This window comes from Elephas maximus, chromosome 1 (genome assembly GCF_024166365.1).
Source record: "Elephas maximus indicus isolate mEleMax1 chromosome 1, mEleMax1 primary haplotype, whole genome shotgun sequence".
NCBI classification, from domain to species: Eukaryota; Metazoa; Chordata; class Mammalia; order Proboscidea; family Elephantidae; genus Elephas; species Elephas maximus.
In genome coordinates this window covers 67,608,954-67,636,315 of record NC_064819.1, presented here as the reverse complement: position 1 = coordinate 67,636,315, position 27,362 = coordinate 67,608,954, and the positions used below count along the sequence as shown (strand labels likewise).

At 40.3% G+C, this 27,362-nt stretch overlaps 1 long non-coding RNA gene across 1 annotated transcript in view; it reads left to right on the top strand.

Annotated features, from left to right (window-relative positions):
- Positions 1-7,823: 7,823 nt before the first annotated feature.
- LOC126072330 (uncharacterized) overlaps positions 7,824-27,362 on the top strand; it is a 41,143-nt gene continuing 21,604 nt past the window's right edge. The window contains exon 1 of the long non-coding RNA XR_007516493.1: positions 7,824-10,480. This is a non-coding gene — a long non-coding RNA (uncharacterized LOC126072330). The remainder of the gene's footprint in view (positions 10,481-27,362) is intronic.

Sequence of the window (27,362 nt, the reverse complement as noted above, 5' to 3'; positions counted from 1 at the left end):
GAATACAGAGAATAATTTTCTGCTGACACTTATTTGGCTGTTTTGTAGCTTTTGGTCCTTGACCATCTGCAGAGCACACTTAGAGCAAGAAATGGCCAAAGAGAAGTAAGAATGAAGGACAGGGTTCAGGAGTGGTAGAGGTGGAGGGTAAGTAATAGAATAGCATTAAATCATTTTTGATGAATAAAATTACTCAAAAATTTTAAAGATGACTATTTTATCAGTACTTGCATTTTAAAAGAGCACTGTGAACTTTTTAATACACATTGACATGCATTATCCATGTGCATGCATTACTTATAAAATGTTTTCATTCCCAGCTTAAAAATAATCAGCCAACAATTAAATAAAAAAACACAAACAAAAAATAAAAACAATAAGCCAGAGATAGAGAAGATAAGTGATTTACCCAGTGTCTACTATCTCCAAGCTCCCACATCTCTCCTCCATGGCATATAAACGCACTTATTTAGTTTTATCTCTGACCACTGTTAGATTCCATTCCTGAAGTAAAAGGAGAGGGAGAGAGGGAGGGAAGTAGAGAGAGATGGAAGAAGAGTGCCTTAGACTGGGTTCTCTTGAGAAGCAAAACCAGTGAAAGTGAGGCACGTATACACACACACACATTTAGCTCAAGGAAATTGCTCATGCGGTTGTGGAGGCTGGGAAGCCCCAAGTCTGTGGGTCAGGCGTTGGGCTGGAGGTTTCTCCTGACTCACATAGCTGCAGGGACAGACAAATCCAACATCGGCACACCAGATGGCAGGCTGCCAGTTCACAGAGTGGAGGCTGACAAATCCTAAGCTCAGCAGGCAGTACGGCAGGCCACTTGTTCAAGTCCCAAGAACTGGAGATTAGATGATGGTGAGCTGGATGCAGGATCCAGAGTGAGCAAAAGCCAGTGAGCTTTGCTGGAATGTCCATATATAGGATTCAGGCCACACCCCTGAGAAAACTCCCCTTACAACTGATTGGCTGATCACATCAGATCGTATCATAGAGGTGATTGCATTATATCACAAAATGAAGGATAACTGCATCATTATATAACTGCCAAATTATATCATTACCTAATTGCCAAACTACATCATTACATAGCAGCCAAACCACTGAGAATCATGGCCCAGCCAAGTTGACACACAAACTTAACTGTCACAGAGGGTTAGAGACAGAGACAGAGAGAGGGAGAGAGAAATATAGGTGGCCAGGCTTGCCATTTGAGGTAAAAGGAATACAAAGTTAGTAACACTTGGGAAGCACTCCACAAGCTCATTCAGATTCTAGAAAGAACCCTGCATGAATAAACAACAAAAGAACAAACAAAAAAACTCTATTCTATTGTGCATTTTCCTAAAAATAGACCACATTTAACAATCAAGTTTAAAAACTAATAAACTTGACATAATGTAGAAGGAAAATAAGCTTCATATCTAGTTTTTTAACCTATACTTAAGACCTACACTTTAGTATATTTTACCAAATAATATTATTCAAAACAGTTATGGCTTAGTGTTGCACAGAACTGAGAAAAAAGAATAAGCCTGAAATGGTCCACAGGTAAAAGAAACAGTTTGGGGGAATATCCTATTAAACATGTTTTCATAGAGGGATCAGATCAAATAGCATGCAATTATTTTGTAATTACCTTTCAGCCCACTTCTTATGTAATTATTCAATTGGTTATATGTGCTTTACAAATTTGTGCCCCCAAAGATCTTAAAAAAAAAAAAAATTACACAGAACATGGTGATTATCCTTAGAGTTACATGGTTTCTCAAAGGGTAATTGCCATTTAATTTGCTAGGTCTGAATTCAGATCATGACCTCATGGTAATCATATACTTACAAGGTGACTTGCATGACTGTCAAGGCCTCAAAATATTGTGCATTGCTAAGGTAAAACATGGGAAAGCACTTAGGAACAGGTGTTAGTCCAAAATGGTGAGGATAGTGTTTGCACATGCTACTGGCTTATATACTAGGCTCTCAATAAATACTGTGAATGCATGTATGTGCACACAAGTGCCTACATAAACATCCACCTGCAGCTACTTTAGGTTTTCCAAAGGCTGGCCACTTGACAGTGGTGAGGAATCTTTCACCCAATTAATCAAGGACCACTCCCCTTTAAAATGCAGCTCCCATTTGTTAGGATTATTACATAGTCGAGCAAAGAGAAATATAAAATTCTTACGTTCCTTTTGAAGTAAAAAAAAGGCAGTAAAAAACTTTTTAATTTAATACAAGATGTAAAAGTACACACTTTTGGAGGGAGAGCAAGAAAGATATAGGAGACTACCTAAGGTCTTTCAGCGTCAGTGAACAGTGTGTTTAATGCAAACTCCACTCTGAATGTATGTTGTCATTGTTGTTAGGTGCCATCAGGTTAGCACCAGCTCATAGCACCCTTATGTATAACAAAAGAAATGCTGCCTGGTCCTGTGCCATATTCATGACCATTGGTATGTTTTAGTCTATTATGAGGGATTTATACGTACTATAAAGTAATTTTTTTTTTTTTTTAATAAAGTAATGCAGAGCCCTGGTGGTGGAGTGGTTAAGAGCTACAGCTGCTAACCAAAAGATCAGCAGTTTGAATCTACCAGGCGCTCCTTGGAAGCCCTGTGGGGCAGTTCTACTCCGGCCTATAGAGTCGCTGGAGTCAGAATTGACTCTACAGCAACAGGTTTGGTTTTTTTTTTAAATAAAATAATGTGGCTTCCGGAGGGGGCAGAGTAGTCTTACTCAGCCCAAAGAGTGGTGTTCTGGAGCCAACTCTTACTGCCTTCTGAGAGCCAATTGTTAAAAATATGCAGGAATTTTGCAAGCAGGTTGTTAAACTGTTGGAATCTTAAAACTGGCCATTCTAGGAAATGGCAAATACTACAAACCAGAGCTTCCCACCCCCGTGCCCCCACCCCAGATTGCTTATTTATCAGCATACAACCAAGCCCGAATATCATTAAAGAAATATATTAGTGAAAAAGTCCAGTTTTTTGGTAATTCTTATGAGAGTCTCCTTACCCACCAATTCTTAGATTTACACCCATCCCCTGAGTGATTCCAAGTCTAGCTTCTGTTTTTTCCTTCTTTATCTAGGCTCTTCCAACTCATCAGAAACTATTGCAACTAAACACTAATCCGTAGGAAGCCCATATCTGCATATTAGTAGCTAAGAACAGAGGATTTGAATTTGAACCCAGATTAGACACACATGAGTCTGAATCTGTACACCCACATTTCCGAGCTGTGTCATTTAGGCAATATTCATCTTTCCATACTTCCGTTTTCCCATTTGTGAAAGTGGCATAGTAATTCCTGTGTAATAGAGTTGTTATAGGAATAATAATAACATCTTCCTTATAGGGTTGTTGTAGGGATTAACTGACTTATTATATATAAAAAAAACCCGTTACCATCAAGTCGATTCTGACTCATAGTGGCCCTATAGGACGGAGTAGAACTCCCCCCATAGGGTTTCCAAGGAGCAGCTGGTGGATTCAAACTGCTGATCTTTTGGTTAGCAAGCGTAGCTTGCTGTAGCTCTCAACCACTGACTGCGCCACCAGGGCTCCATTATATACAAAGCACTCGGAATTCTGGTACGTAGAAAGTGCTATACATGTGTTTACTTTTGGGAAGATTATCATGTGTACCTCATACATTACAGATACTCAATAAATGGTAATTGTTTCTATTCTTCCTTCTACAGTTCTGTTATTATACAGGAAACCCTGGTGGCGTAGTGGTTAAGTGCCACAGCTGCTAACCAAAGGGTTGTAAACTCTATGGGGCAGTTCTACCCTGTCCTGTTGAGTCGCTGTGAGTCAGAATCAACTCGACAGCAACAGATTACAAACAAGTCTGTCTTGGAAAAAGTACAACTAGAATGCTCCTTAGAGGAAAGGATGGCAAGACTTTGTTTCACATACCTTGGACATGTTACCAGGAGGGATCAGTCCCCGGAGAAGGACATCATGGAGGAAGACCATCAATGAAACAGATTGACACAGTGGCTTCAACAATGGGCTCAAGCATAACAATTGTAAGACTGGGGCAGGACCAGGCAGGGTTTCGTGCTATTGAACATAGGGTTGCTATGCCTCAGAACCTGACAACAACTGACAGGGTAACTTCCGTAAACTTTATAGCCAAGAAAGCCCAATGGGGCAGTTCTACTCAGTCAGCCGGTGTCACTAGGAGTTGGAATTGACTCCATGCAATCCAACAGCAACGACAACAGGGTTGCCATACCAGTTGCCATTGGATTAATTCTGACTCATGGTGACCGCATGTATGCCAGAGTAGATCTATGCTCCATAGCGTTTTCAGTGGCTGATTTTTCGAAGCAGATCACCAGTTCTTCCTTCCAAGATGCCTCTGGGTAGACTCAAACCCCCAACTTTTTGAGTAGCAGCTGAGCACATCAACCACTTATGCCACCAGGGACTCCTAAAAGATATATTTTGCTTTGTTGTATGCCATCAAGTCAATTCCAATTCCTAGTGACCCTATAGGACAGAGTAGAACTTCCCCATAAGGTTTCCTGGGCTGTAAATCTTTATGGGATTAGAGCACCAGGTTTTTCCTCCCAAGGAGTGGCTGATGGGTTCAAAGCTCCATTTTTTTGGTTAGCAGCTAAGTGCTTAACCACTGCACTACTAAGGTTCCTTAAAACATATGTAGTGTGCATGAATTTCCAACCAGAAATTCACATTTGCAAAAAGAAGTACTTAGCATTATTTAATTAGTTGTTTTCAATCCTGGGTACACAGTACAATCAATTACCTAGGGGAGCTTTTAAAAAGTATCATTGCTCAGGCTACTTCTCTTTGGTGGTCAAGGACCTGAGAGAAATCACAACCAAAGAAATGATGTCCTTGAGAAGAGTGAAAGACAATGCCACGATTTGTCCTACCTCAAGGACCCACACTGACCAGCAATATTTGAGGTCCATGTTATGTTGGCTTTAGGGATTTCCTGGCCAAGCCTTACCTACCACTGTTGGGAGGTGAGCGTCCTGGGCTCAGAACTCGTATGATGAAGCAGAAAAAGTGGTCTCCCTAGAAGGCCTCCTTACTTCTCAAAATGATTTTCCATCTGGAGAATCGATGCTTGAAAGTCCACAACTAAGTAGCCATACCTTTGCTGGAAGCTTTATTTTCTCCAGAAATACAGCTGCCTCTGTGGATTTACATGAAAACTTACCAGTTACTTGTATCCTTTTGTGACTGAGGGTTCATTTCCTTATGGCAGGCTTTGAAAGTTGGCAGCAAGGCTTTAATTAATGAGAATATTGGATGTTAGTAATGAGAGCTGAAGAGGGTGTAGAAAGAGAGGGCCTGTGCTTGGTCCTCTGTGCTGTCACCTCTCAGCATGAGCCTACAGCTCACTACTACAGCCCTTCCAACTCAAATAGGATCAGTCCCTTATTTAAATGCCACTTAACACTCATAGTTATTCTCTAATTACATGGATGATGGCCTTTTATTTAGTTTATATGTGTGTGGTAAGTATATATATGTAATGAAACATTTGCTATTTAAACATTTTTTTTGTTTTTTCATTCAGTTTTTTGTTTCCTTTGAAATTGTGGTAAAGATATATACACCAAAACATCTGCCAGAACAACTTCCGAATTTACAATTCAATGACATTGGTTACATTTTTCATGTTGTGTTACCATCATCGCTATCCTTTTCCAAAATATCCCACTACCAATAACATAAATTCAAAGCCTCCAAACAAAAAATCCTCCTTCCCTGCTCCTTCCCAACCCTGGTAACTATTCATAATCTTTGGTTTCTATATATTTGCTTACTTCATGTAAGTGAGATCGTATAGTATTTTTCCTTTTGTGACTGACTTATTTTGTTCAGCTTAATGTTTTCAACGTTCGTCTATGTTGTAGCATACATCAGAACTTCATTTCTCTTCATGGCCGAGTAATATTCCATTGCATGTATATACACATTTTTTTTTTTAAATCCATTGATATATTGATGGACTTTTAAGTTGTTTCCCTCTTTTGGCTATTGTGAGTAGCACTGCAGTGAACACTGGTATACAAGTATCTGTTTGTGTCCCTGCTTTCAATCCTTTTGGGTGTGTACCTGGGAGTGGAATTGTTAGATCATATAGTAGTTCTAGGAAACCCTGGTGGCGTAGTGGTTAAGTGCTACGGCTGCTAACGAAAAGGTGTGCAGTTTGAATCCACCAGGCACTCCTTGGAAACTACGGGGCAGTTCTACTCTGTCCTATAGGGTCACTATGAGTTGGAATCGACTCGACGGCAATATGTTTATGGTGATTCTATGCTTAACATTTTGAGGAACCTCCAAACTGCTTCGCCAGTGGCTGTACCATTTTACATTCCCTCCAGGAAATCTTTCGTCAAATCTTGACCTCTCTGTTTGCTATCTGGAAATTTCCCCTTTCAAGTGGAATTCATTTCAAGAGAGCCAAATGAGAAGCAAATGGGAGAATAAAATTGAGAGATAAAAAAAAAAAAACAAACCACTGAACCCTTCGAAAGTGACCAGCATAAATGAATGTGGCAACTCTCTGTATGCTGTTCATACAATATATGTGCCATTCTGGCTTAGAATCAGAAGCACCTGTCCTCAGAGAGGCTGGCCCTGGATTGTTCTGGAGAGAACTTACCATGTCCTGACTGCTCTGTAAATGTCCAGGATATGAGGTTATCTTCAGAGGATGTCTCCACAGAACAGGGTGCTATGCAAATGCCAGTATTGTTATTCTTTTAGCACAAATTTATAATTGACTTTCTGTTAAACATTGCAGCAAGTTAAATTAATTCAGTATGATTACAGTCATTAAACAAATGCATAATAATGACTGCTTTCTTATTTTAGCATTTCTCAAACCACTGGGGTAATCCCATATAAGGCTTTTGCTCCATTGTCAGATTGATTGGGATGCAAGTCTGTGTTTCACATACACTGTGCATACTGCTGTGTGGAAATCGGGCCCTGATTTAAGGCTACTTCTGGACTAATTTACCTTTGAGTTTTTTCTGATTGCTATTGCCATTCTGTTAGGTACAATTTACTAGCTCATTAGAGCTTAAAAGTAAAACCAAAACCAAACCGACTGCTGTGGAGTCAATTCCAACTCCTAGTGACCCTACAGAACAGAGTAGAACTGCCCCATAGGGTTTCTAAGGCTGTAAATCTTTACAGATGCAGACTGCCACATCTTTGTCCTGCGGAGTGGCTGCTGGGCTCGAACCACCAACCCTTTGGTTAGCAGCTGAGTGCTTTAACCACTGCGCCACCAGAGTTCTTTCAGAGTGTATGTATATACACATATACATATATGTATACCCATTGATGTCGAGTCGATTCTGACTCATACCCACCCTATAGGACAGAGTAGGACTGCCCCATAGAGTTTCCAAGGAGTGCATGGTGGATTCAAACTTCTGATCTTTTGGTTAGCAGCAGTAGCACTTACACACACACACACACACACACACACACACACACAGCAGTAGCTCCAGGCAATTCCTACCTGTTAAATAAGAGGTATGCTCTTAAAGCCAAAACATGGGAAGAAATTCTCCTACAATTACACTTCGGACATGAAATGAGTGAAAATGATAGGGATGGTTATGGTTTTAACCTGTTTTCGTCTTGGAATGGTCACCCCAATCTGTTCCATCTTAGCAAGGAGGACAGAAACAGTTAAAACCTCTGGCTGAGAGAAAAGCCATGTAAGATGTCACTGCCAGGTGTGGCCTGGGAAAGGCTGCCCTATATGTAAGCTACTCTCTGTAGTCGAGGTCATCTGCCTGGTGCCACCTTAGAAGCTGGCCTCGTTCTGTAGAGGACATTGAATGATAGCACCCTGCAAGTCAGCTGACTGCTGTGTCATAGCTGCTGCTTTCTGCATTATCGAAACTGTCAGAGCTCCAGCTCTTGTGGCTGCCGAGTCGCAATGCGGCAAAGCAGAGGCAGACACCTAGTGCAAAGCCACCGAGCTCTAAAGTTGTATTCTCCTGCTACTGCTTATCCTTTCTTATCTGAGGAGTATTTGCTCAGCCAGAAGCAGAGATGCAGTCTGCACGCACACGTTGGCTTCTAACTTGGCAGCATGAATTTTCAGCTGAGCAGGTACTGCTCGGAGCCTTGTAAGCCAAACGGCTTCCGATGGAGAACGGCTGGTCTCCCGCCATTTGTAGGAATAGTTCGGGGGCTTCTTATGCCACGCTGCTCTACCTACAGGAATAAAGTCTAGGACAATGGAGACAATGCTTGCCATGGGGTGTCTGGCTGGGGCCTGTACAGGCAACGTTGCCTCCCTGAAGCGGTGTGACTCTCCCAGCTCACATGTAAGGCTGGTCACAGGGGCTGGCACAGATGCCCCTGCCTCACTTAGAACAAGGTGTAAAGGAGAAACCCGACTCACTGACCTAAATCAATCCCAGTCTTCTCTGGATGCAGGGCAGCTGTTGACTAGCAGTGACACAACCAGCCATCAAGTGGAGAATCGCTGGATTGCAGCCTGTGCCAGGTGGAGCCTAGGAGAATGGCACAGTCTAATTTCGGTTATCCGACGACTTCTTGTTATTTTCCTAAATGATTGGGCTGGCTAAGTGTACAGCTGTTGGGATTAGTCTGCCTACCAAGCCGTCCTCATCTGCTCGGGCTGGAAACCAGGGTGCCAGGCAAGCTGCTTTAGCCCTGGCTCCTTTCTGCGTGATGCTATGCAGCTGGGATGGGTCATACTGACAACAAAGAAGGAAGTAGAAAGCATCACTTTGTCTTCTCTTGTGATGTTAGCAGAGCCTAACTCTTCTTCGCAATGATGCCCTCCTTTGTGCGTGCGTGTGTGCGTGTGTGTGTGTGTGTGCATGCGTGCAGGCACGTGTGTTTTAATTCTTCTAATCTGAGAGCCTAACAGATATCATCATGGATGTGGTTTTTAATGATTTGGAAAAAAAGACAGTCCGTGAAGACAGCAATTTGAGACAGCCGCACGTTTAGGTTATTGCCAATTTGAAATCCTTGGTTTGTGAAGCTGAGCCCTAAGGGACAAACCCTGTAACCAAGAACGCGCTCATAGATAAAGAAATAAAAATGACAAGCATAATGGAGGCTCCGCGAAAGGACTGTCAGAGCGTCAGCTCATGGATGGCAATTTCGCCAGGCTGAGATTGAATAATTCATAGATTGAAATTACCCTGCTTTCACCTTTCCATTTAAACCGGCATGATCTGAATCTCTAATAAATTTTCAAGATAAAGTAAAATGCCAATCTGAATCTGAAGAGCCTTTTAAAACCAGATGCTGTCTCCCGAATCCTCCGGTATCTTTCACAATTATCCTGTGAGCACTGCACTTCATCACGAAGCACCATTACCCAGGAAAATGACGGTGATTACAATGGCAACAACAGAATGCCATCAGACGATCTCTAATTCACCTCATTCACTAAGACTAACTGTGTGCCATCAATGCCCTTTGTATGTCACCATGTCTGGTGTCTGTGGATCTGTCACCGGAACAAAAGTGGAACACTGTGCCTTCTACCTCAACTCTGAAAGCCTAGCAAAGAATACTCTCCTAGGTTACCATGTCTCTTTCATTTGATTTGCAATTTTGTATCTTGGGCTTTTTTTTTTTTTTTCCCAATGCCTATACCCTGAACGCCTGTTTGGGGAAAGGGTAAGCCTGTGAGGGCTTGCGGTTTATTCTTGGATACAACAGAGCATTGGCTTGTTAATTTATACACCTTCTTTATTTGAATACCTACAAGCGTGTGCTTACCAGAAGGGAGGGAAGATTCTGTTGTGGGAGGGGAGGTTAAAAATGCAGCCGAGATAAGATGTATGTCTTTGTGTCTTCTTTGAAATCCCCACCTGCTTTGAGGTTAGAGATCCTTTCAAGGAACTGGAATCCTGGTATGGTGTGTTTAAAAACTTCTCAGATTGAAAATAAGCTCAGGGGAGCCAAGCAGGAATACCTTTGTGTGGCTTTGATTAAAAGTATGTATGTTGTATTCAGTGATTCAATGAAGCCTTGATAGGACTTTGGTTGTGTTTGTGTGTGCATGTGATCTAGCAGAAGAAGTCTGTACTAAAGATAACTTTTCTCCTGACAGACCACACAATTCATCTTAGGGTACTTGTGCCATCCTCAGGAGGTGGCATGTTTATAAATCCTCATTTGAGAACAGACTGTAATCGTTTAACAGGCACAAGGCTTCTGGAATATTTCTTTCAGTAGCATGAAGACAGTCTGTGGGTTCCTGCTACTCAAGTCCTTTAAGTTTGATTACGTAAGGTAGGGTTTCTGAGGTCTGGCAACACTTTGGGAGGAAGGGAGGTTTGAAGCACATCTGACTAACGTTCTGTTTTATTGATAGAGTTCCCTGGCTCTGGTAGGTTCCTTGATCTGTTGTCACGGCTTACCCCGTCCCATATCCGGCACCCCCACAGTACCTTCCTGAGAATGAGGTAAGTTGTATTTCCAATCATTTGTGCAATTGAGTATGTTCTTCACTGTTTGGTTTCAGTGGGTACACATGCTTTTCATGTTATGCTTTCTTCCTACTTACTGTTATTCTCACTACCTTCAAAATAACTAACAACTTTTTTCCTAAGTACAAGTGAAAACGTGGTATTTTAAAAAGTGATTTAAATATAGTTTTTGTTCCCTTTACCTATATGCACTCAAGGTTTCTATGCTTTTCAAAGGAAAAGGGAAAATAGTTCTTAGTAAGTAATCTTTTTTTTTCCAAATAGTAAGCAACTTACTAGATATCAATTATGTTACCATATTGTTTTCTTTAGAGAGCTCACGTTTCTAATACTGAACCTATTATTCTTATCTTTTGAGAGGCTTGGCAGTTAGTTGACAAAGGGCTTTTTGAAAGTTCACACTATCTGTGTGCCAGTGTATTTTCTTTTTTCATAAAACACAGTCCTTATATTCTGCCCAGGATTTTTACTTTCAGCCATGTTAAAGCTTTTTAATAGCCAAAATCTGAGCAGAGTAATCATTGGTCGAACAAACGGGTTTACGGGTCTGATATTTAAGTAATAAAAGTATCCCAAAATGATCCAAGAATATTTGGGAATCAGACTTATATTACTTTTGGGGGCTTACTAGAAACTAATTATATTCTATTGATAAAAATAGCAAGTTTGGAGCTTAAGATTTTAATATTTACATTTTATTATTTTGGAGAAAGAGGAGTTTATTTCTTTAGGATGCAGTACCAGAATATTAGCCTTTTTTTAAATAAAATATAAGTAAGAATTTACTATCATGTGTTACTGTTTGAGGATAGTGAAATTCACTTCTTTGGCACAAAAAAGAAAAGATTCGTTATATAAGCACTTCTAACTAGCTTAAAAACCTTGAACTCCAGTGTTAAATTTTCCTTTCAAATTCTAAAAGTAATTGAATGCAAATAAACATAATATTTTAAAATAAAGTCATTAGATATGTGTTAATCCATTATGGACAATGTTTTTACCACTTATGGATATATCTTACTTATGACATTCTAGACATATCTAGCATAGGTTAAAAAAGACTGTAAGGATAACTTTATAATTGCAATTGATTTGAAAACTAAAGAATCAACTGTGAACGTATACTAGCAGGGGTTAACTTAAGTGAAATCCCTGACAATCATAGCCTAACACTATTTTGCAGCTTTTCTTTCTTTCTTTTTTTTTTTTTAACGGGCAGAAGAAAGGTAAAAAAAAAAAAAAAAAAGTATCTCTTCTCTCCTTGTTCCTGACTCCCAGTCACTCCAGAGCATCGGCTACAATGCCAAGTAGTAATTTAAAATTTAAACACATAGAAACACGTGCATAAACACCACAAAAATGCCTTGTGCTTTAAGATAGAATGTATAAAATTTATCCCTTCATCATTGCAGTTGTTCTGGACACCTGTGTATTTTAAATTTCATCTCAGTACTAAAGTCCCTCTTGGAGTAAAAAAACAAAACAAAAAACTCTTCAGGGACAATATGCGTTAATCTCTACTTAACATTTGTTAACTAGTTAACAAATACTGTGATGAACAGATGCATTTCACATAGAGCCAAATAGAATATTCATAGTTGACAGAAGATTTGCCTAATTAACATATTTTACAAGAACAATGGCATCGTGTATTTCCCCTGAAATTTTCAGCGTGTAGTAATGAAACGTGCCTTTACCAGGTACCAATATTTGTGCTCTAGTAGTTTGCCAAAGAGAAAAAGGCAGATGAGACAAAAGAAACAGGTAAAAAATGAAATCTCTCTCATTATTCAGTGAGTCCTTTTTTTAAATTGCACGACTAAAAAAGGCTGATAATTGTGTGTGTGTGCGTGCATACTGTCTTTTTAAAGAGCGCCCTCTCTTTGATAAGATAGATTTTTTTTCCAGCATCTTGTCATGAAAAATTTCAAACATGCAGACCCAAAACCAAACCCAGTGCCATCGAGTCAATTCCAACTCACAGCGACCCTATATGACAGAGTAAAACTGCCCCATAGAGTTCCCAAGGAGCACCTGGTGGATTCGAACTGCAGACCCTTTGGTTAGCAGCTGTAGCATTTAACCACTACGCCACCAGGGTTTCCCAAACATGCAGAGAAGCTGAAAAATTGTGAACACCTGTGTCCCAACCATCAAGCTTCTATAAATAACATTTTATTATACTTGCTTTATCACTTATCTACTCAACTATCAATCAATCCACTTTATTTATTTATTTGATGTAATTCAGACTAAGTTGCAGATATCAGTACACTTTCCTCTAAGGATATGCCTGCTAAAGTGTTTAACTAGAGTTCAACGTTTGTCTATAGTGCTTTACTTTAAGTAAAATTTATATATGATGAAGATAGAACTTCGAAAAAAATGCAGTGTTATTTCTTATGTGGCATAAACTATGACTTTGTCGTGGTAAGTGGCTGGTTGCAAATTCTCAGGATCCTAGATTTTAAATTGAAGGGTACAAATCTTTCATTTCTGGTAGAGAGAAGCAAGCCCTAGCCTCCGTCCCCAGGTAAGCCTTCACCCACCAAGCCCAGGGACCACTGTTAACTTACATCAGTATTGGGATGGAGGAGGTGTCAGGGCATACTTGCTGAATAGCCAGGGACTACTCCCATTCTGGAAACCCTGGTGGCAAAGGGGTTAAGAACTATGGCTGCTAGCCAAAAGGTCAGTAGTTTGAATCCACCAGCCTGGCCGCTCCTTGGGAACCCTAGAGGGCTGTTCTATAGGGTTGCTATGAGTCAGAATTGACTCTATGGCAAGGGTTTTGGGTTATTCTCATTCTTGGTAAAGTAGAGGGTCAGCAAAAGAGAGGAAGACCCTCAACAAGATGGATTGACACAGTGACTTCAAAGACGGGCTCATGCATAGCCGATAATTGGGAGGATGGTGGAGGACCAGGACCAGGCAGTGCTTTGTTCTGCTGTACATAGGGTTACTACTGTGAGTCAGAAATGACTCAACAGTACCGAATAACAACAACATTCCCATTCTTGGAGTCCCTGAATGGTACAAATTGTTAATGTGCTTGGCGGCTAACCAAAAAGATTGGAGGTTCGAGTCCACTCAGAAGCATCTCTGAAGAAAGGCCTGGTGACCTGTTTAAAAAATCAGCCAGTGAAAACCCTATGGAGCACAGTCTACTCTGACACACATGGGGTTCCCACATGAGTTAGAATCCACTGAATAGCAACTGGTGAACCAGTGATTCTCATTTTTGGACAAGTGTTCCTTTCATTCTCCTGCAGGCTCCTGGGAAGCAACCTAGTTGCCTCCTCAACAACCACCGGCTATTATTTCACCTGGGTTGTTCTCTGCCTCTTCCCTTTCCTCTTCTTTTTTTTTTTTTTTTCCATTCTACTTTCTCTTTCCTGCTTCCTCCCTACTCCCTATTCCCTACTCCTAATTTTTTTTCTCAGAAACCAGGAAACAAATCTCTTCATTTTTCAAGTAATTTTACCGCATGCAACTTGAGGGGAATGATTATGGAAAGCAAAGGTGGGGAATTAGAGAATCACAAGAACTCTTAAAGGAATTAATTTGTCTTGGTCTCAATTAAAACGTAAGTGAGTTGAGGATTGCCCTCTAGATACCTCTGCATTCATTCAACTCTTGGATTCAATCTTGTAGATGAGATTTACCCATTCCTCTCTTAACTGAATCCTAGATCAATCTTCTATAATATTTGGGTTGCTAAGAATGGGGACATTCTCTATGCTTCCAATATTTGCCAAATTTCAGAGATTACAATTTCTAGTCGCTAGCTCTAGTCCATAAAACACTGCATTCGGTAGTAGTAAAAAGGTGTAGCTTTTAAGTTCTGCCTTGGTGCTGGCCCACTGGGTAAGGATATTCCTAAAGCTTCCTTCCTCAGGCTTTGGGTCATCTACACAGGACACCACCTTCTAGGTGTCTCCTCCCTCAGGCCATCTTTCTTCATTTAGTTCAGAATGCCTAAAGCTCTGGTTGTTGAATGCTATTGAGTCCAATCTTCAATCAACCAGTTAGGTTCAAACCCCTGCTGAGAATTTGCATTTCTAACAAGTTCCCAGGCGATGCTAATGCTACTGGTTAGGGACCAATTTTGAGAACCACTAATAGAGCAGTGTTCTCAAAATTTATTATACGTAAGAATCACCTGGAGATCTTGTTAAACTGTAGACTTTGATTTAGTATATCTGGAGTAGAAACGCAAATTCTCAGTAGGAATTTGAACCCAAATGAACTGGTTTGAAGCTCTGGTTTTCTTGGCTGTAGTCTTTACAGAAGCAGATAGACAGGTTTTTGTCCAGAAGTAGCCACTGGGTGGGTTTGAACCATCAACCTTCTGGTTACCAGCCAAAAGTGTAACCATTGCACTGCCAGGGCTAGCTATTAATGCTGAGTCTATCCTTGGTTGGAACTGTACCAATTTGCCTATTTTTATATACTAAATTTTGGATGAAACAGATGGGTTAAGACTTTAAGCTCTATTGCAAGACAAACCTAGATTGTAATCTCAGTTTTGGCCCATTACTGGTAGCATTATTCCAGGCAAGTTACTGAAACTTTTAAGCTTCAGTTCTTCATAGGGTTGCTGTGAATTTAAAATGACATAATATAATGTATTTAGTACAGAACATGGCACCTACTATATCTTACTCACTATGTCTTACCAGTAACCAGTTGTTTTTGAGTCAACTCTGACTCATAATGACCCCATGTGTGGCAGAGCAGAACTGTGCTCCATCGGGTTTTCAATGCTGATTTTTCTGAAGTAAATCACCAGTTCTTTCTTCTAAGATGCCTCTGGGTGTACTGGAACCTCCAACCTTTTTGGTTAGCACCCAAGCACATTAACCATTTGCACACTAGTGACTTCCTCACTGTATACTAATCAAAACCAAACCCACTGCTGTTGAGTCAATTCCAACTCATAGCAACTCTACAGGACAGAGTAGAACTGCCCCGTAGAGTTTCCAAGGAGCAGCTGATGGATTCAAACTGCCAACCTTTTGGTTAGCAACCGAGCTCTTAACCACCGTGCCACCAGGGCTTCCACTGTATACTAGTGTCATTATAATCATTGTCATCATCATACAACTCAATTGACCCTCCATCATCAGTCATCTAATAAATCCTAGCAGACTGCTGTCCTCTCTTCTGATGTCCAAATTTGCTTATGCTAGTGGACCTCCAGGAGCCCTGGTGGTACAGTGGCTAAGAACTCAGCTGCTAAACAAAAGGTTGGCAGTTCGAATTAACCAGCTGCTCTGTTCTACTCTGTCCTGTAGGGTCACTATGAGTTGGAATCGACTAGACAGCAGTGGGTTTGATTTTTGGTTTTGGTAGACCTCCAATCTAAATTCCCTTTTCAAGTTCTAAAAACTCCCCCAGCCTTTAGCCCACTGAGGAGCAAAAACTGCCAACGAATAACTAAGCTCTTCTAAGTGAGTTCTCCAGGTTTTCCTCAGGGGTTCTCCAGGAAAGTGGTATTTCAGAATTCTATCTTGAAAAATCAAATTATGGATAATATTCAAGCATAACTAAAATTTAATTATAATAAAAGGGGAAGGCATAGGGTCTTTCCCTCTAGGAGGGTCAAAGAGTAGCATCATAGAAAATTAATTTTCTACCATACTATCCCTGACCCCTTTCCACCCCATGAAACACAACACATCACTGAGGATAAACTAGAAAAACTCCACCCTTTGACCCAGCATGAGGGGTGGCTGCCCTGGGACCTACCCTTTAGATAGACAGCTGCACGTTAGAGAGTCCTTTCCACCCATCCACTTGCCCTGTCACAGGGTAAGGAGTACGTTAGGGGGCATGTCTACCCAGAGCCTGTGCTTCACCCCCTTTAGAGCATGCTCTGGGTGTCCAGACCCTGGAGTCCTGAAGTTGTGCGCAAACAGCGCTGCACCCCAGGCCTGCGTGGACTTCTTCCCTGGGACCACCATTCCGAGGATGAACTTGCTGCCAGGTTGTTGGGGAAGAGCATCAGGTGTGCTGGAATATCCACATATTTGAGAGAGGGCTTTTCTAGTGCAAGAGAGAGCCAGCAGTGGGCAGAGGAGTGGGTCAGGCCAGAGAACAGGCATTGGCCCTCTCCACATGGCTGCCAGAGTCTCACATGGAACACCAGGGCTGGGGAGAATCCTAAATTCAACTATGGCCTTGTTTTTGTTGTTAGCTGCTGTGGAGTTGGCCCTGATTCATGGTGACCCCATGTACAAAGAAATGAAATGTTGCCAGGTCCTGCACCATCATGGAGATGGGTGGTGGTTGCACATGAAGTACATTAGCTGGGAATTGAACCTGGGTCTGCTGCATGGAAGGCAATAATTATACCACTGAACCACCACTGCCCCTAACTTTGGCTTTAGGCAGGGGTATTTATCAAGATAAGAGGGTAGAACTTATTTAACAATGCGGTGGCTTGATCTGTACCTTTTAAATATTTAGAAATACAGTATAGGGACTTCCATCTGTACTCTTGCCTGGGCCCTGAAAATACTGAGCCAGGCCTGTTACCTAAGCTAGCTTTTGAATATCTCAGTTCACTAAGAACCTGATTGGCTGGTAGTTGTCTTAGTGGGCAAGCACACCTTCACTGTTAGTACGAAGGGAAAAAGGGTGATTACCCGCTAGGATGCCCAGTCTCTAGCTGAGGTTTTTAGTCCAGAATTTAAAAAATGTTAGTAAATTCTAAAAATATGGAAATTCCATTTTGTATTTATGTATGTTCTGACAAGTGAAAAGAATTTCCTCTCTCTTTCTCTCTACTGGCATATCAAAGTGGTACACTGGTTTTTGTATTTGACCTAGCCAGAAAGCCAGCAGCAGCTGAGTTAGGAGATGATTGGAGTCAATACACACTTAAAGAAAGGAGCCATTCGTGCTGAATTCAGTATTCAGTGCATAAGTTTAAAACAGAGATGTTAAGAAATTAATATCTAAAGGTAGGAGACTCATCATTTCATAAAATAAAACCTGGTTAAATGTGATAATTTTCACCATTGGATTTCTGAAAGAAAATTCCAGAGACAAAAAGAGAAAAAGATTTAGGAAATAAGGCGAGAGGATGTAGCCGGGACTGTGTAGGTGGTTTACACACAATAAATCATGGACATGTAAACGTCATTTATAGATGCCCTGATGGTGCAGTTGGGTTGCTAACCAAAAGATTGTCGGTTCAAACCCACCAGCTGCTCCCTGAAAACCCCATGGGGCAGTTCTATTCTGTCTTATAGGGCAGCTATGAGTCAGAATTGACTTGATGGCAACAGGCTTTTTGTCTTTATTACTATGTAAAAAACCACCCAAAACATAGTGATTTCAACATATAGTGACCCTATAGGACAGAAAAAAAAAAAAAAAAAAAAAAAAAAAAATTTTTTTTTTTTTTATAGGACAGAGTTAAACTACCCCATAGAGCTTGCAAGGCTGGAAGCAGACTGCCACATCTTTCTCCTACTTTTTTTTGAGTGTACCATGAGTGCTTTTCCAAATTATTGAAATAGTTTAAAAAAAACTGAGCCCTTTAATCACTCTATATTATTCTAGTATACAACCCCTTTAGTAAGACATTTAAGTTTCTTCCAGAATTTTACAATTATAAGTGTAATTTGATGACTTATTAAAAATTTAATGTGGCAGAATACATTGTTTGGGAATAAACAGGTCACTATGAGTCAGAATTGATGTGACGTGACGGCAACAGATTTGGTTTTTTGGTTTTCTAGGCTGTAGGTTCATTATAAGGAGCCCTGGTGGCAAAATGGCTAAGCGTTCAGCTGCTAAACAAAATGTTGACGGTTTGAACTCACCAGTAGCTCCGCAGGAGAAAAAACCTGGCTGTCTGCTCCCATAAAGATTTCAGGAAACTGTATGGGGCAGTTCCTGTCGTCGTATAGGGTCGCTATGAGTCAGAACTGAATCGAGGGCACACAACAACAACAGGTTCATTATGAAACAACAGAGGTCTTCTTCCCTTTTCCTCCCAAGAGCCCATGTTGGACTTTGGGTTGTGATGATCCGGGCTTTCTTTGGCCCCAAACGCAAGTTAACAGGCTTTTGTTTCCAAAAATGTGTGCTCAGAGAGGTATGTCAACTGGAAGTCTGGTAAACTGAGAATGCTAGATAGGAAAGGGTTGGAGGCTTTGAAATTCTAGAGTAAAAAGGGAAAAGGGACTGACCAAAAAAAGAACTGTGGAACATTCTGAAACTTGCAAAGAGGAAAGGATTCTTCAGGAAGCTGGTGATGACATCCTGGAGGTGGCAGAACCTAAGATATGGGACTGTGAGGGTTCCTGAGGACTACCCTGGTCTCTGTGGCTGAGTTTGGCTCAAGTATTTGTGAAGTTGTGAGCAGAGGTGTTGGCCTTGGCAGTATGAAATACTGGATAGTGAAGCTCCTAGGAACTTTGTTAGTTGCTGTTGAGTTGGCTTTGACTCATGTAGACCTCATGTATAACAGAACAATGTTGTCCAGTTCCTGTGCCATCTTCATGACTATCGATATGTTTGAATCCACTGTTGCAACTACTATGTCAATCCATCTCATTGAGCGTTTTTCTTGTTTTCATTGGCCCTCTACTTTACCAAACATGATGTCCTTTTCTAGTAATTGGTCTTTTCTAAAGATGTGTCTAAAGTAAATGAGTCGAAGTCTCACCATCCTTGCATCTCAGGAACATTCTGGTTGTATTTAAGATTGATTTGTTCATACTTTTGACATTCTACAATATTCTTTGCCAACGTCACAGTTTGAACTAGGAACTACCTTTCCTAAATTCCTGTACAGTTTAAACCCAAGGATTCTTGACAATCCTAAGGGATGAAAGAGGAAAAGTAAAATTCAAAAAAAAAAAAAAAAAGATTGTGCTTAGACTACCCACCAACCCTGGCTAATGGGTGATAAACCAGACTTAATTTGCTTAGAAAGTTTATTTGGTACCCAAGCATTAAGAGAAATTCATACCTGTTACCTAAGTAACACTATTCTTATATGAATAACTTAAAGTGTTTGCTTCTTTGCTTAAGATAAGTTCCTATAAATGAAATTACTAAAACAGGATCCGAACAGTGTAAAGCTCTTGGTGTATATTGAGACTCAACTCTTATTTAGAAGTCTTTGTATTTTTCAAGTCCACCAATTCTTCTATTTATCCCTCAAGAAAGGTTGTTAGGGAAAGGAAGAAAAGCAAAATTAGCCACCCTAATTGATCATTAAGTATAATTGACCATTAAGTATAAATTTCCATTTATAATCTACCTCATTCCAGAAGACTTCAATTACTGGATTGCTTTAGGCCACCAAAAATCATTCTGGTTCTCTTCCCTCCATGCCTGCATCTTTAAGTCTAAAGACACTTAAAGACCTACCTCTGTGATTCTTGCCTGTGGCCACGTGGAGGCCATTTGGGGTTCACCAACCAAATGGCAAGCAGCTGCCTTGCCCTCCACTTGCCTCTGATACGCTATGAACGTTCCATTCAGTAGTCATCATTGAGAACCCACTAAACCATCATACTTAGTTTTTAGAAGATTGGCAGGGCAAGAAGGATCCACCCTTGACCACAGTTGAGTTTATGCTCAAGAAGAATTAATGATATTCAGAATTCCATGCCCCAGATACCAGTAGGAAAGGGGTTGTGACAGAAAATGCTTAATTTCATTATCCCTCCTCGTAGCCTTTTCATTACATAATCTTTTATTAGAAGATTTGTAAAGTTCAGCTGAAGTGTTTTCTCATGCTGTCTTTTTCTTTCTCTTCTGCTTTGTAAGTTATGATAATGGTAGTTCTTTATATCTATATATTTGCTTTATGATTTCCAAGCCACTTTCATGTTCTCTCATTTGATTCTCACGGCTTCAAACTTGGGACAGTCAGAATTTAAACAACTTAAAGTTATTCAGCTGGTGAGCAAGCAGATCAGAAACTCTGGGTCTCCTTTCTGACTGTAGTTCAAGATTCTTGTGTCTGTGAGGATACTCCTACCAGGATCCCCCTAACCCTCAATCTAAAGTTAGTCTGCCAGGACACTGAACGGAAGCATGAATTAGCTATCCCTTCGAATTAAAGGTTTCTAAAGTCAGATTTTGAAGATGAGCAATTTAGGGAGGAGGGCTTAGCAAAGGTAGAATTTTCCTCTTAATTCTCATACTATGAACATTACCTATTTTTGGAAGAGTAAGCATAAATGTTCATGAATTATAATCTCAAGAAAGATTTTAAAACAAGCTAAATATCCATCGACAGATAAATGGATAAACAAAATGTGGTACATGCACACAGTGGAATATTACTCAGCCATAAAAAGAAAGGAATTCTGATACATGCTACATATAAATGAACCTTGAAAAAACATTATGCTGAATGAAATAAGACAGTCACAAAAGGACAAATTCTGTATGATCCTACATGTGTGAAATAGGCAAATGTATAGAGACCAAAGCTGATTAGTGGTTACCAGGGGTGGGAGGGGAGAGGAAAAGAGGAGTCATTGCTTAGGGGGCACTGAGCTTCTGTTAATGGTGGTAGAATAATTTGGAAACAGTGGTGTTGATCACCTAACATGATGAATGTAATCAATGCCACTGAATTGTACACATAAAAATTGTTGAATTGGTGAATGTTCCATCATATATATTTTTACCACACACACAAAAAGATTTCATCCATTTATAATGATGGACATTTGCGATAAGATCAGTCGATAGGAGGAAGACACTAAGATACTGTGTAAAACGTATGGACTATGGGTTTAAACCCAGCTTTGCCACACACTAGCTGTGTGACTGAGAAGTTGTTTATTCTCTCTGGACCTTAGTTTGTTAATCTTTATTTAAGGCAAATAGATAATATTTGCCTTAATTATCCAATGATGCTATAACAGAAATACCACAAGTGGATGGCTTTAACAAAGAGAAATTGGTTCTTCCACAGTCTAGGAGGCTAGAAGTCCGAATTTCGGGTGCCAGCTCCAGGGGAAGGCTTTCTTTCTCTGTTGGTTCTGAAGGAAGGTCCTTGTCATCAGTCTTCCCCAGTCCAGTAGCTTCTCAAAGCAGGGATCTTGGGTCCAAAGGACACGGTATTCTCCTTGCTCTAGTTTCTTAGTGATAGGAGGTCCCTGTGTCTGCTCACTTTTCCCTTTTATATCTCAAAGAGATTGGTTTAAAACGAAACTTAATCTTGTAGATTGAGTCCTGCTCCATTAACATAACTGCTGCTAATCCTACCTCATTAACATCATAGCGATAGGATTTACAACACATAGGAAAATCACATCAGGTGACTAAATGGTGGACAATCACACAATACTGGGAATCATGGCCTAGCCAAGTTGACAAATATTTTGGGGGACACAGTTCAATCCATGACAATATTTTTATGTAGGTAAAATTATTATGTAGATAATAGCAATTACCTGGTAATGTTGTGACTGTTAGCAATAGCAAGTATCTCAAATACTCACAACATGACCAGCTCATAACAGATGTTCAATAAAAATTTTGTCGAATGGATGAAATAAATTAGAGATAATTTAGGGTCCACCTCGCATAGAGCCTGGAACCTGGTGAAAACAAAAAGGGCTATCAGCTATCCAAAAGTCTACAGAAGAAATAGATGCTAACAAATTTCCCTAGACTAACCTGGTAATATAATAAAAATAAATATGTGTGAAAAAGATGATTTGTTTCATTATTGTGAAACCAGTCCCACTCCTGTTTCTGGTCATTTACAAAACCAGAGGGGAAGAAAGTGTCTTTTAGATCATCTTGAAATGTGGTTAAGAGAAGGGACTTTACCCAGTCTTCCTCATGCCTTCTGGCTGACAAGTATAGGCTGGCGGGAATCATCGATGGGTTTCTGAAGTTCAGGCCATGGGCACAGCAAGATTGCACCACATTCGTAAACCTTGTGCAAGTAAGTTCACAATGCACCATTGTCTTCCCTGCCTCGGGGCCTGAGTGATTGTCTGGAAAAGGTTCCTCCTTGCCATCAGGGAACCTGGGGTAGCCAAGACTACAGTGCAACACAAAGCAGAAATAAACCATGGGATCCCAACACGTTTGCCCAGTGATTTACAAATGTGTTTACTTAAAGAATAAGCATAACACATAATGGTGTATAATATTATGTCGAGGAAAGTTTTGAGGCTCTACTGTAAAATGCCCACATCATAGTCAAGTAACTGTTCCATATCTGCCTGATAGGATCTTAGATCAATTTTTAGCTTTACCCAAATACATTTAGGGAAACTAAACAAACCATGATTTCCCGATCTTTACCTTATACTTCATTTATCCAGTTCTTGCTTTTTTCCTTGACAGACCTGCAGTTTTTTTTTTTTAATTTTTATTGTGCTTTAAGTGAAAGTTTACAAATCAAGTCAGCCTCTCATACCAAAAATTTATATATAACTTAAAAAAAAATTTTTTTTTTTTATGTACTCCTAGCTGCTCTACCCCTAATGAGACAACACATTCCTTCTCTCCAGCCTGTGTTTCCGTGCCCATTCAGCCAGCTTCTGTCCCCCTCTGCCTTCTCATCTCCCCTCCAGACAGGAGCTGCCCACATAGTCTCATGTGTCTACTTGATCCAAGAAGCTCACTCCTCACCAGTGTCATTTTCTACTTTATATATAATCCAGTCCAATCCCTGCCTGAAGAGTTGTCTCTGGGACTGGTTCCAGTCTTGGGCTAACAGAAGGTCTGGGGACCATGATCTCCGGGGTCCTTCTTGTCTCAGTCAGACCGTTAAGTCTGATCTTTTCCTGCAACCAGTTTTGAACAGCGTTAGAATCTCTAAAAGTTCAGTGCATTTGGTAGTTTCCAATGAAGTAGATAAGGCGGGGAGAAGAACAGGGGAGAAGGCACCTTGGTTTTTCTTGTTTGTTATTTCACAGTGCTCTGAGAGATGGAGAATGTGTAGCTTTGAAATGATGAATCAAATAATCATAGACCTACTGAAATCATCTGGTCTAGGCCCCAGGCTTCAGACAACTGAATACCAAATTCTTTTAAGACACATTAATAGCAGAAGATCTCCAAGGCATTGCTGTCTGTCTCAGTAGTCTGACTTGAGGGTTAAGACTTTTTTCCTATGTCTAATGGAAACTTTTCTTGTTTTCTAAATAAATATGGAAAATAACTGAGCAGTCTTCTCGTGTCAGACAAGTAGACTGTAGACGCAATACCCATTCCTCATTATTTTTCCCTTGCCTGCCTCTACTCTAAAAGCTGAGATAGTTAAATACTTTCCCATCTTCCTTCGTAGTTAGATGTAATGGTGTGAAAACTCAGGGTAATGTTAAATGAATGAATATCTGTGGGATCAAGGGTCAGGGCTCTGGATAAATTTTTTTTTTTTTTGGTAAAACATAACAAATATGTCTGGCAAAACCACTTTTACTTTCTCCTTCTCTTAAATGCAGATGTGATGTCTGGAGCTACAGCAGCCATCATAGCACTATGAGGGAAAGGCCAAGAGACTCACAGAGACATTTCCCTACAGTTTTGAGTCATTGAACTGACGCCAGCAATCACCAACCTCCAAACTTCTAATAAGAAAAATCCACTTTTATTCCATCACCATAGTTGGGTTTTCTATTATTTGCAATTGGTCACAATACTATCTGAAACACATTCCCTAAAAGATTTCAGAAACATGAAGAAGAAACATAAATCCATTCACGTCCTCAAGGCAGGCTCATGAAGGTATTTGTTCCTTTTTTACTTTTCTCTATTTACTTAGGGTATACCTTCCTCCCTCTTTGCTCCCATCCCTAAGTCCATCACTTCCTTAAAGGCACATACTTGCCTATAAACCAAACCAAACCCATTGCCGATGAGTTGATTCTGACTCATTGTAACCCTGTAGGACAGAGTAGGACTTCCCCATAGGGCTTCCAGGGAGCAATCGGTGGATTCAAACCGCCAAACCTTTCAGTTAGCAGCTTAGCTCTAACCACTCCACCACCAGGGCTCCATACTTGCCTAAAGACTGTGCTCTATACCGCAGTTGTCCAGTAAGGCACTTAATGAGTGGTCTCTGTGTTGCCTAGACTATCTTTTACAGTCCCAGTTTTAATTACTTTGTCCCATTTACATCTGTTAGATCACATGCCCTGATTTGTGTGTGTGTTGGGGAGACACAATAATAAAATTAACTCACTTTCTTTTAGTTCAGTATCGATTTGGAAAACAGGGCCATTGCACATTCCTCTTTCAGCCTCTTCACAAAACCAATTCTAGAGTGATAGTGCAGTTCATCTGCTTCTCTGAGTCCCTCTACTAGAAACTTAAAGGACGAATATATAGAACAAGATGAAGGAGCTACGCTAATAACCACTGGATACTTAGAAAATGTTATGCAGCACCAGTTTTTTCATCATTCCAAGTAGCCATGGACCTTCTATAAATAAAGAGGAGTTGCCTTAGGCAGTAGTTCTGGCATCAGAAGGCTTTTTACAGTCCTATCCCCATTAATGCAAACATTTTTTTTCTTTTTAAATAAGACTCAATTTTTCATTAGAGTCAGAAAAATTATCCCTAGGGGGAAAAATAGTTACTAATTAAAATGAGATGCTCTGATTCTCATGAAATACATTTGTACACGCAGATACATCTTTCATCTTTGTAATATCTACCATGTATAGGTATATATGGTTGAGAAAAACCTCTCTGGTGACTATCTATTACCTCCACTGTGGAAGATGGTGCATGTATTGGAATTAGAATTTCCAAATAATGAGCCATTCTTCTTAAATCAATGGACACTTCAAAAAGTCCAATTGCCTGGTGGCTGTTGTTGAGTCAGGTGGATCACACTTCAAAGAGCAACATGGGATTCTTCAAATAGTTTCTTCCTACTTGGCAGCTGGCTTGGCAGTGCGTGTCCAATGCTCATTCGACTGAGCTTTCGTTTCCACTTGTGAAAGCCAAGGCCAGATGCCAGCATATCCTGAATAAAAATCCTCCAAAAGCTCCCAATTTAAATTTCTCCCTTTACCAAAGGAATATATTAGGAACAGCAACATAATTCTTATTAATATTAAATTAGAGTGCATAAAACAGAAACCTCTAAGGAGGTTCTCAGCTTACATATAGAGGGAAAGATCATTTTCCATTTTTGAGTTTGGGCTTCAGATAGGCTCTTAGGTATGGTTTCATAAGCAGATTTTAGGGACAGCCCTTCATGTGATTGGTTAAATCAGGTCTTTCATTTTGGCAGAACCACAATCCCTTCTGTGTTTATTTTGTAATCCATGTCAGTGGTCATGGGTTCTTTGTTAGTTTAACGAATACTTCAAAGTGTTTACTCTCTGCCGGGACATTAAACTAGGCATTAAAAAAAAGATCCATTTAATTAACAAGATCGCCATGGTTCCTGTCCTCATAGAGCTTCACTCTGTTCTGTGTATAACCCTGATGCTAGACTGCAGGCCATATGCAAATACGGGGAAACTGGAGTGCTTATCCATTGTCAGGGATACGGGCAAGACTCTCACTGTGTGAAATCATGAAAACTTTATTGGACATATTAAGGTCAGAACTGGTACACTTGTCCTAGTTAGGTTATAACCATTTTTTTTTTTGCTAGAAAAATAGAACATGGACAACCTTTTTAGAACTTTTGAAATTCTGAGTTTTGCTTAATCTCAGTATCACATCCACCAACTGTCTGTCAGTTGGTTATACTGTTGTGGCTTGCATGTTGCTATGACACTGGGAGCTATGCCACCAGCATTTCAAATACCAGCAGGGTCACCCATGGTAGACAGGTTTCATCAGAGCTTCCAAGGCTAAGACAGACTAGGAAGAAAGGCCTGGTGATCTACTTCTGAAAATTAGGCAATGGAAACCTATGGAATGGATCACAACAGGATATTGCCTGATAATAGTGATGGAAGATGAGCGCCCTAGGTTGGAAGGCAGTCAAGATACACAGTAGCCACAACAACAGACTCAAACATAACAATGATCATGAACATGGTACAGAAGCAGGCGATGTTCTGTTCCATTGTACATGGGGTCGCCATGAACAATGGCTAACAAGAAACATTTTACATTAAATCTTGTTTGTATTTCATACATAGTGATGTCCCTGTTGACCAGTTATCTGGTTTGTGTTTTCCAGAAGTTGGGATGGGTTTCCCCCATTCCTTCCACATTCTCTTATCTGGTTTCTCCAACACTGAAGGCACACATCCCTCAGACATTTGATTCAGAATTCAGGTGAGACTGAGGTTAGAGACTGTAGGAAAAAAGGCTAATTACCTGGCCCATGTGGGCTTTGGCTTCATGCTAATCTGTACAAAATAATACAATCAGGAAGCAATCTACATTAACAACCTGGAAGGCAGTGAGGATAACGGAAAGAACCTGGCTTTTGGCATCACCTTGACAATTTTTTGTGATCTTGGGCAAGTTACTTGAACTCTGTGATTCTTGGTCCTCTCATCTGTTGTATAATATCTGTCACAGAGTATTGTTGTGCGAATTAAAATGAGATAGTTTATATGAAGTGCTATAAGCTTTGTATGTAAAGGGTCTAAGCATGTACAACAATACCTTGAAATAACTACTGTGCATCCATTTACTTAGGGTGGGTGTGTTCTAATTTATTCCAGTCTCTTCCATTTTAAAAAGTTAATAATGGTAACCGTGCGCTGGCAATTAAATGCTTCAACTCAAATATGAAATGCCATTTCCACTTACATTTAATTGATAAAAGCCTGACACATGGTCATGCCTAACCTCAAGCAAATAAAGAAATGCAATCACCAATGCTCCCAGAGGGGGCAGTGGTGGTTGAATGACAAAATCCTCCCTTCCATGCGGT